Consider the following 11927-nt stretch of genomic DNA (forward strand, 5'->3'; position numbering starts at 1 on the left):
CCAGACCTTGGAAGGAAAATTTTACAAATTATACAGGGCAATTGGCTTCCCAAATTGTTAAAATTAACAAGACTCAGATTCCCCCTATTATGGGAGGCACATTTTTGCAAGGATTGCAGACTTTTGGCTACATGATGAAGGAGTGGGATGGAACTTTGGCCCTTGGTATTATGGCTTGTGGCATAGGGGGTTTCTCCCTTATGCTTCTGTGTCGACTCCACGCATAGACACACTGCTTAACAATTCAGGCTAAAGCAAGCAGTCTTGTCCCTAGTTATGGACAATCCCACTTCCCAAATCTGGATAAGTGAGTCTTCAATGACGGGTAAGATCCGGGGATGTATGATCAACCTAAGACAGGAAGTTCATGACATACATGGGCTCTCCCATGACGGGTAAGACATACATTGACATCCCGGAGGACCTATGGCAGGAGCTCATTTTATATACAGAAAAGGGAGCTGTGGGGAACTGCAGCTGTGCTGGTACTGACCATTACCTGTTTTTGTCTGCAGTTGAAACTTTACTTGTTTTTGTCTGCAGTTGAAACATTGTGGTCTGCTGATTGCCTTCATTTTCCTTGTTTTGAGTCTCATTGTTTGGCCCTTGTTTTGCTCCCTCTTGGTGACTTTCCACAGTGCTGTTCAGTTGCTGGTTCCCTCCCCTATATAAGCAGTTCTGTTACTCCCAATAAACGGCATTCTCTTAGCACGAATGACCCATTGTTGTGTTGTCTTTTCGATCCGCAGACCCTCGTTGTAGCCTAGACAAGCAGCGTGGGTGCTGCATTAAATTAAATTTAACTCTTTTGTTTTGTTCTTTTTCTCCGTCACACATATTATCAGATACACTTTACACGTGTTCTCTCTTCCTAGCTATAGGATAGAGATCTTATTAGATTTATTCCTAAATTTATTCCTAGCTGTGCCTGGTACCTAATAGACTCTTAGTAAAAATTGTTAACTAAATGAATGCTGTAGTTGATTTGAATATTTGACAACTTCAGTCAAGATCTTGTGTGCTGCCATTTACTGAGGGCAGGGCCCTGCACAGGTTAACGACTTTTGTTGCCTCATTTTATTCAGCTGTACATGGTAATTACAGTATTATCTAGCTTACAGCATTACAGTGAGCACTTGAATACATGTCAAAGTGCATAGGTGTGAGTTTTCTATACTTTGTGTGGAGGCCAGAGGTCTATGTCTGATGTCTTCCAGTTGCTCTCCACCTTAGCTTTTGAGTCATAATCTCACTGAACATGGAGACTGCCATTGTGAGTAGGCTGGCTGGCTCTTACCACCCCAATGTGCAGAGTTGGAAAGAAGTGTGCAGTGCTGCACAGATGTTATGTGGCTCAGGGTCTGAATTCAGGTCCTCCTGCTTGCAAAGTGGGCACTTCACGTGCTGAGCCTTCTCCCCAGCCCTAAAAAAAAAAAAGCAAAAAAAGAAAAAAACTTAAAAATTTTATTTCACATAATAACATTTTTTTGTTTTTGTTTTTAGGAGATAGGGTTCCTCCTGTATCCTTGGCTGCCCTGGCCCAGTCTGTAGCCCAGACTAGCCTCAAACTTAAGAGATCCACCTGCCTCTGTCTCCTGTGTGCTGGGATTAAAGGCCTGCACCACCGTTGCCTGGCTTCAAAAACACTTTTTATTATTGGCATGGGATAAAGTCAAATTAGTTTTTATATTTAGTTTTTTGAATGAAATTTTGTTATTAAAGTTTATTTGACTTTTAAAATAGTTTCTCTGTATGTCTGGAATAAAATAAAAAATAAGCCACTGAGGATGGTGGCCTCTCTGTAGCCTTAATGTGTACGTGAGGTTGATTTTTTATTTTTCAATCTAAAGCTGATGCTAAGTGATTGTCCCTACCACCACCCTCCACAGTGGCTTTCATAGCCTTTGCTTTGAAGTTCCACTGGAAATATGACTGTGGTGATGGAAGAACTGTGGGGGACAGACAGTGGGCTTCTTCTTTTCAGACAGGAAAATCCTTGAAGATCTCACGGAAGACTGTTTCTGGTAGTTTATGAAGGAGAGATGTTTTACCATCGTTAGTGTGATGTTTTCTGCCATCTCTCACAAGGAGTCTTCCCTACATGTTGTATTTTGTTTCTCAAGTTGGAGCTTAAAGCAACCTACTAACAGTCTACAAAGCTACTGTTGTCTCTCCATTTTGTTTTGTTTTGAATGCCTTGGTTTTTTCTTTTGTTTTGTTTTTTGTTTTTCCCTTTAGTGTTTTGGAAATGAGGCCCTGCCATGTACTACTAGGTACTCTGAGCTAATGCATCTTGAGTTATTCTTATAAACTTAAGATTCTGCCTATGGTACTCTACTTGTATAACACTAGATATTTTTACTTAGCATTTGTACTTGGCAAAAAGGCTTTTTGTAGTTCCTTTTATAGCTCAGGCTTAACTTTAAGTCATAGGATTCTAAGCCCTTTAACATAAAAACAAATATGGAATATCACTTGTTTTTTTAAGCATTTGTTACAAAATATAATGTAATTGGTAAGTGTATGGACTGTGGTCCAGGGCCCTTTGCTGAGTGGTTTCTAACTTGATATTCAGAAGCAGCATATAAAGTGTGTGGAGAGGTGACAGTACTTTGTTGGGTCACTGGTACAAAAGGAACCGTGAGTTTTAAGTCCCCTTCATTCATGACCCAGGGTCCTAACTCTTTTGTGAGCTCCTTTTTATGTTGTTTTGTTTTGTTTTTTTGTTTTTGTTTGTTTGTTTTCAAGACAGGGTTTCTCTGTGTAGCCTTTGCTGTAGACCAGGCTGGCCTCGAACTCATAGTGATCCACCTGCCTCTGCCTCCCGAGTGCTGTGAGTTACATTTTAAAAGGACAAAGTTTTGCATTTTTTGTCATACAATTTTTAAATTTTTGTTCCTCCTGATTACTGGGAGTTTTTTTTACTATTTCTGCCTAAGAAGAGGGTGTGTGGTTCCTGGAATCTGTATTTACAGGTGTTTGAAGGAACCTGGGGTTTGGACTCCAGGCCTGATGAAACACAGATACACATACAAGGGTAACAGGCAAGAGAAAGAGAGGTAGAGGTGCACAGGTGAGCTTTGTAATCCTAAGACAAAAGTGAGTCTGGGCTTCTCAACTGAGAATGTCAACCTTTTTTGTTTGTTTGAGACAGTGTTTCTCTATGTAGCCTTGGCTGTCCTGGACTCACTTTGTAGATCAGGCTGTCCTTGAACTCAGAGAGATCCGCCTGCCTCTGCCTCCCAAGTGCTGGGATTAAAGACCTACACAACTGCACTTGGCGAGAATGTCAACATTTAAATGTCTTAATAGTTATATGGATCATTTTGTGGCTTTTAAAGCTACTTGATTCTGAGTAATGTATTCTTAGAAAATTGACATTGGTGCTTTCTTACTTGGCCAAGAAAAGATAATTTGAAAAATCATTTATTTATTTATTTTTAATTACATTCATTTATTTTGTGTGCATGTAGCTATATGTGTTAATATGAGTGTATGGAAATCAGAGGACAATTTATGGGAAGTCAGTCCTCCTACCACTTGGGTTGTGATGATCAAACTTGGATCCTCACGTTTGCTGACAAGTGCGTTAATCCCCTTAAATAAACCACATTTGTGTGTGTGCGTGTGTGTGTGCATGCGCATGCATGTGTGCATAACCATGTGTGCTGTGTGTGTGTGCGTGTGTGTGTGTGCATGTGTATGCGTGTGTGTGTGTGCGTGTGTGTGTGCGTATGTGTGCGTGTGTGTGTGTGTGGTGTGTGTGTAGGTCAGAGGACGTCTGGCAGGAGTCAGGTTTCTCCTTCTACTGTGTAGGTCCCGGGTATTGAACTCATTCTTCAGCACAGAGCAGATCTATCCCTAGACTGCGTGTGACACTGGAGCAGTGGTTGTCAACCAGCGGGTCCTGACCACTTTGTGGGTCAAAGACACCTTCACAGGGGGCTCTAAATGCTTCAGTAAAGCAGAAGGTGTGTGCTGTGTGTGTGTGTGGTGTGTGTGTGTGGTGTGTGTGTGTGCGTGTGTGGTGTGTGTGTGTGTGTGTGTGTGTGTGTGTGTGTGTGGTGTGTGTGTAGGTCAGAGGACGTCTGGCAGGAGTCAGGTTTCTCCTTCTACTGTGTAGGACCCGGGTATTGAACTCATTCTTCAGCACAGAGCAGATCTATCCCTAGACTGCGTGTGACACTGGAGCAGTGGTTGTCAACCAGTGGGTCCTGACCACTTTGTGGGTCAGAGACACTTTCACAGGGGGCTCTAAATGCTTCAGTAAAGCAGAAGGTGTGTGCTTTGTAACGCTGGAGTGAAATAGAAGCAGAGAGGCTTGAGCCACTTGGAGCCCTCTCCTCAATGGCAGGTTGGCGGCGATCTCCTTCATCACACAGCGGCCACGTCACTGTCCTCAGGCTCCTTGAACCTGCAAGGGCTGAACTCTGGCACCACATCTGAGTACATCTGGGGATGTAACAGTGAATAGTAGGAAATAGTTTTTTTATTCAAAGAGGTAGGTATTGCGCTGAATGGGGGATTAAAAAGTGTATTCAGCAAATACAACGTATAACCTTAGCAAAATCTCAAATCAAAGACAAGAACAAAGGAAAGAACAAAAAAATAACAAAACCTCAAAACAAACCAAGAGACCCAAACAAACAATCAAACAAAATTAAGCTAAGCATCATTCTTGAAGTAGATTTCCTGGCTCTGACCTACACACTGTGGTCTGCCTTGTACACATAGTAGAAAGTAGCCACGGATTGTAATAACCTTTTCAAGACAAGGGTAGAGATACCACTTTTGGGCTTTGTAGGTCAAGTCCTCCCAGTGCTAATCCTATAACATGTTGAGCACTATATAATCTTTTAGCCAACAGCTGTCTGTGTGCTTATTCAAAACCAACAGAGTACATGGGGGAACATCTGCTGTCCAAAGACATCAAAGGTCAATTGACATCCTCTCTGAATCCTTTCTCAGGATCGTTTAGTTCAATCTAGACTGTGAAACTGGAGAGCCCACAGTCAGTTTCCTTATGGAATAACAAATGACTAACATGGCTGGCAAGGGACTGCCATCCCTGTAGAGCACTAGCTGCAGCAGCACATGTGCATCACACGGGCATGTCATGGAGTAGCTTCAGCACTGGATTGTCTTGACTATAAGATGGTTTTGGTGTGGTCTGTCTGGACAGCATTGTGGCAGCAACACAGTCTCCCTGGACAGATTTCCCCCCACATGTGAAGGGCTGAGGATTCAGTGAGCCTACAGAATGTCTGAGCACTAAACTGACCGAGTAACTATGGGCAGAAACATGTCCTCCCTCCATGATGTGCCCCTCACTGGAGCCACTTGCTGGTGGATATCATGGTTCTGAGTAATACATGGTGGTAGGGGTCTCTCTTTCACATTTTTTTATCTTGTGGTTCTTTTTGATGTTTGCTTTACTCCAGAAATAGAGAGCCAACAGACACATGGATCACACTGAGAATGGCCCAGCTGCAGCAAGGTTGATATTTGCATCACTGTTTAGTCACAGCTACAAGGACACACCTTGTTCTGAGGAGGCCTTGATCCTAGAGTGGAGAGTGTCAGGAGTGTCAGGAGTTCCAGTTCTCTGCTGCTTCCTTTGCCTCCTCAGTCCTCTCAAGTGTGCTGTCAGAGAAGGAAAAGCCTTGCTGGGTCACTGGCCAGACAAATTCAGGGCCTGTTCACACATAGGAAACCAAAGCCAATGACGAAAATCGCCCCCAGGAACGCCATGTTGCTGGCATAAGATGCAATTGTGGCTCACTTGGCTGGCGCACTTAGTGCTCCTGTGGCAGCAGCTCTGTCTGCAGGTGGCTCTCATTCTGCCTGTGGCTTCTTCCAGCTCATGTTGTATATTTTCTGATGTAGAGGTGGAAGAAAGTTAGGGCACAGGCCTAGTGATGTCCTGCCATGTCAGCAATCAAGGTGCAACCTCCAAAACCTATATTGTACAGGACATCCTACACAGATCTTTTACAGAATTCATTGTTTGTACCCCCAAGGAATAAGACTCACAGTGTAGTTGGGCCTTGAATTTTTTTGCAGTCTTTTGCAACTAGCATCAGTCTTGGTCTTAGTGGGTTGGGAGAGATGGTAAGAACTTCTTTGTTGGGCATTTGGTGACAGGGGCAATAATTACACAGCTCCAAGTGTCACAGTAATATTTATCAGTACCCTGACAAGATTGGCCTCCTTGGGCTGGACTTGCATAGACTGGGATGCCTAACAGGTTATTTTCCCATTGTAGCTGTCCACATCCCATCCTGGAATGGAGGGGAAAGAGCTTACAGTAATCTTCTTTCAACTTAGATCAATTAGAAGTTGTAATGATGTACAATATCTGACCTGTATCAGAGAGCCCAAGTTCCCATTTCCAGGTTTGTGGTCTGTGTGGCTTAGACTAGCTGAAGTTTAAAGGCATCAATACCCAGCTGAATTTTTTGTCTATTGTATTGAATTCTTGTTCCTACCTTGTACAACACCCCATCCCTTCCAACCTTCCCACACTAGGTAGGAGAAAGAGGATAGAGGGAAAAGGGAGCATAGATCCTTTTAGACTTCTTCCTGATGACTCCGAGGCTTTGAATTCCTTGGGGGAAAGTTTGACCTTTGCCATTAAGATATCTAATTTATTCTTATTATTTCTTCTTTGAGCAGCATAACTACTTAGCACGCCACAACCAACAGCATCAAACCACCAACCAGCCACACATCTATGATTTATGTATCTTCTGAAAAGTTCCCATGACTTCCCAACATCACACACCAGCAGAAACTATCTGCAGTTGGCAAAATCAAGGCCCTGGCAGAGCACAAGGCAAGTCATAGGCAGCTGCTGTAAAGCAGCCCCTCATCCCCACACGTGAGATTAGAATAAAAACAAATAATCTTTCTGCATTTTTAAAAGGAAACAAAATTCTAAAATATTCACTGCAGCTCTATGTGATTCCATGATGGTAGCAAGCTTCCTTCCAACAGTGTCGCTGTATGTAAAGGTACAATGCAAGGATCTGGGGGGTCTCAGAATAGACGGCCATTTCTCTTCCATCTCCCTGCTTTTGCACCCCATCTCTCCCTGGTTCTGACCCTTTTCTCCCTGACTCAAGTGATATTTATATTGCTCCCAAGAATCTGAAAATGGAGATTTGCACAAAGCAATGGAATATGTTCAATTGTTTATCACTCTGTAACCAACAACTACAAGCTCCATGGCCTGAGCCAGCCTGCATCATCTTTTGTCCAGAGTGGGTAGTCTGACAGGGAAGGGTAATTCATGCAGAAGACCACCTCCCTTTGCCCAGAAACATGAAGAACAGACAGCAGAGCAACCAGGGCATCATGCCATCAAGTGTGGACTTAATCAAAATATCCTCTTCTGCGTGTGTCATCAGATTGTAACCTGCTTTACCCGTAGGGGCAAAATGAGTAGCAGTGTGGTATAATGATCTGGGACTGTGGCTCTGTGGTAGAGTGTGTCTAAAGTAGACAAGGCCCTTGGTACCATGCCCAGTTCTCTCTGTCTCTGTCTCTCTCTGTCTCTCTCTCTCTCTGTCTCTCTCGTCTCTCTCTCTCTGTCTCTCTCTCTCTGTCTGTCTCTCTGTCTATCTCTGTCTCTGTCTGTCTGCCTGTCTCTCTCTGTCTTTTTTTCTCTCTCTGTTATAAACAATGCTTTTCAGAAATTATTCAAATATTTCACTAGCTTTAAACAAAATTCTTATTTTCTTGTTTTTGTGTCTTTCTAACCAATATGAGACACAGTAGGCTACCAAACAAATGAAAGCTTGTCTTTGGCTTTGTGTGAAGGGGCTGGAGAGGAGGCTCAGCAGTTGAGAGCATTGTCTTCTCTTCCAGAGGACCAGTGTTTGGCCTCAGCTCACAGCTGTTTGTAACTTTAAAAGATCTGACACCTTCATACAGAATTATATGTAGGGAAAACACGAGTTCACATGAAACAAAAACAAATAAATCATTTCTTAAAAAAGAATCCTCATAGCCAAGACACAGGCCCGGGAGCAGAATGATAACACATGTATGACTGATTGCCTCTGAGGCTGAGTGCTTTTAATTTGGTGTCTCTAAAAGGAGGCAAATTCCCTGTAGAGATGCTATGTTAACAGGAAGTCTATGTTTCCCAAGATGTGAGTGTTAGATACAAGGTATGCTGGCCATGTTATTTCTCTCTGCCTGAGTAATAAAATTCCTACAGTTAAAGTTCCACTCCATGGAAGAGGCTGAAAGATATATTGGGCCAGAAGGCTGAAGATGATCCTCCATCCTTATAGAGAGCTTTGGGTGACTGTTCTGACAGCAAACTGTCTCTGTCGTTTTTGTTTTTTTGTTGTTTTTGTTTTTTTTTTTTCAGTTTAGAAGCTGCTAACCTGCACTTCCTGTCTACTCAAGTAGTTACTTTTATTCCTTCTCAAGTCTCTGATGGGGTTGAATACCAAATAGGTTAGTTTTACAGTTAAGCCTAGTTGTTTAGGGGTTAAAATGTTTTTAGATGTAGATAGATATTAAAAGTTGATAGAGATGAGATATGATAGATACTGATTTACATTCAGAATTTTAGACACACCAAGATAGGAAATAGGAAATGTTTTCTTCAAGGTTGCCAAATACAAATAGCCAAAACACTATGACTGTGACATTAATATAATTCCTGATTATTTTGTGGTTCTTCTTGCTCTATGTATTTTATTTTATGTATGTATAATAATATAAATATATATGTAAAAACTAATAAAAATTTATTTGTCCTCATAGTGGAACCCAGTTTGCCGTTCTACCTTCTGAGTGGAAAGTTACATAGTAAAAAGTGTTTGATTGGCCGGTGATTCTACTAATGATTTTTAAGGTGTTAGAATTCTTTAATATTAAACAATGATGAAGTTTTGTCATCTATATTATCTTCTAGTTTGCCCAGGGATGGGATGCTCATACAAAGCCAGAAATTCTCAGTTGTCCAGACGTTCTAAGGCACTGCAGCTAAGAGGAATACCTAAAGTAGATATAGGCAGGACAGCTAGCTGGGTATTGACATAGATAGGTATGTCCCAAGTCTGTGAAATTCTCCACTGTGCAAGGATAGACACTGTAAGAATTGTCCTAAAGAAGTTCTTGGTTAATGACCTTCAGGCTGACTTCTACCTCTCAGTTAACCGTTTTCAGGCTGATTTGTGCTCCATGGTAGTGTGCTCAGCCAACATGCACAAGTCCTTGGATTTCGTTGTCAGTGTTAGAAATAAATTCTTTATCATTACTCCTTCCTTAAACACATTCATCTATAATGAGCATATTAATATATGCCTGTTAAATACAGCCTTGTATGTTATTTATTCATATAGAAATGATACCCTGGTCTTTTTCATTCCATTTTTTAAAATGGGAATATATATATATATATATATCTAAACAAAAAAAGCAAAGCTAACTGGCCAACTGAAGCTCCTGATCCCCACAGAGAGAAGAGACTCTCCTAAAGGAAGAACAGCATCCATGGGCAACTGACACAGATTCCCTCTGCATTTCCCTCCCTTATCTAAGAGACCCCAAGTTTAGAGGATCAAGACAAATCTCTCCAATTTCTGGAACTTGCTCTGTAGACAAGGCTGGCCTCGAACTTACAGAAATCTGCCTGCCTCAGCCTCCCAAGTGCCAGAATTAAAGATATATACCACACCACCTGGCTCTCTTAACAGCTGAGCCTTCTCTCCAGTCCCAGCAGCTTACTCTCGATGACTCAATCCACAGGACCACTCAGATAGACTAGGAGAAAAAGTGTTGTAAGAACAGAACCACAGCTGGGCATAGTGGTGCATACTTGTAATCCCAGCATGTGGGAAGCAGAGGCAGGAGGATCGCTGTGAGTTTGAGGCCAGCCTGGTCTACAAAGCAAGTCCAGGACAGCCAGGGCTACACAGAGAAACCCTGTCTCAAACAAACAAACAAACAAACAACAACGACAAAAGAGCAGAACCACAAACCAAACGATATCAGACATACAGATGGACTCAATAAATGCCACCTAACAGAGCACCACAGAAGAACTAAAACAACCCCCACCCCAAAACTAGAGACTAATTTCTATGATGAAAGCCATAGCTATCCCAATACCTGATCTCCAACTATGCTACAGAGTCAGATGAACAAAACCTGCATGGTAGTGGCACAAAAACAGATGCATAGACCAGTGCAACAGGATATAGATCCAAGGAATAAATCCACATAGTCACAGCCACCTGATTTCTGACAGTGCCCAGACATTTGGAAGAGAAGACAACACATGTTGCTGAGAAAGCTGCATGGACACAAAGAAGGACAAGCCTAGGTCTGTAACTCTCACCATAGACGAATCAATGTAAAGTAACCAGAGACCTTAGTGTAAGGCCTGAAATGCTGAAACTGCTAGAGGACAGCACAGAAAACATCTCAAGGTAAAGGCATAGACGATGACTGACCAAAAACAAAGCCAAAACCAAAAAATTCTTCTTGCTCTAAAAGTTGTATATGGCAAGAATTGACAAATGTAGGGCTAACTAGAATATCTTAGCCCAAAAATGAGGATCAGAGGTCAAATCCCCAGAACCTACACAAAAATTGTTCCATTTGTTGTGAATTATGGCCCTTTAAGCAAAACAACTCGCATCTTCGTCAGATTAGCTGCATTTTCTTGTCAGAGCCCATCATGAACAAGTTTGTGGCCACTGACATTCCCTCACAGAGGAGGTAGAGAGGTCACTAAACCCTCACCTGTGGCCACTGACATTCCCTCACAGAGGAGGTAGAGAGGTCACTAAACCCTCACCTGTGGCCACTGACATTCCCTCACAGAGGAGGTAGAGAGGTCACTAAACCCTCACCTGTGGCCACTGACATTCCCTCACAGAGGAGGTAGAGAGGTCACTAACCCTCACCTGTGGCCACTGAAATTCCCTCATAGAGGAGGTGGAGAGGTCACTAAACCCTCACCTGTGGCCATTGACATTCCCTCATAGAGGAGGTAGAGAGGTCACTAAACCCTCACCTGTGGCCACTGACATTCCCTCACAGAGGAGGTAGAGAGGTCACTAAACCCTCACCTGTGGCCACTGACATTCCCTCACAGAGGAGGTAGAGAGGTCACTAAACCCTCACCTGTGGCCACTGACATTCCCTCACAGAGGAGGTAGAGAGGTCACTAAACCCTCACCTGTGGCCACTGAAATTCCCTCATAGAGGAGGTGGAGAGGGTCACTAAACCCTCACCTGTGGCCATTGACATTCCCTCATAGAGGAGGTAGAGAGGGTCCTTAAACCCTCACCTGTGGCCACTGACATTCCCTCACAGAGGAGGTAGAGAGGTCACTAAACCCTCACCTGTGGCCACTGACATTCCCTCACAGAGGAGGCAGAGAGGTCACTAAACCCTCACCTGTGGCCACTGACATTCCCTCACAGAGGAGGTAGAGAAGTCACTAAACCCTCACCTGTGGCCATTGACATTCCCTCACAGAGGAGGTAGAGAGGGTCACTAAACCCTCACCTGTGGCCACTGACATTCCCTCACAGAGGAGGTAGAGAGGGTCACTAAACCCTCACCTGTGGCCACTGAAATTCCCTCATAGAGGAGGTGGAGAGGGTCACTAAACCCTCACCTGTGGCCATTGACATTCCCTCATAGAGGAGGTAGAGAGGGTCCTCAAACCCTCACCTGTGGCCACTGACATTCCCTCACAGAGGAGGTAGAGAGGTCACTAAACCCTCACCTGTGGCCACTGACATTCCCTCACAGAGGAGGCAGAGAGGTCACTAAACCCTCACCTGTGGCCACTGACATTCCCTCACAGAGGAGGTAGAGAAGTCACTAAACCCTCACCTGTGGCCATTGACATTCCCTCACAGAGGAGGTAGAGAGGGTCACTAAACCCTCA

Source organism: Acomys russatus, unplaced genomic scaffold (assembly GCF_903995435.1).
Source record: "Acomys russatus unplaced genomic scaffold, mAcoRus1.1, whole genome shotgun sequence".
Classification (NCBI taxonomy): domain Eukaryota; kingdom Metazoa; phylum Chordata; class Mammalia; order Rodentia; family Muridae; genus Acomys; species Acomys russatus.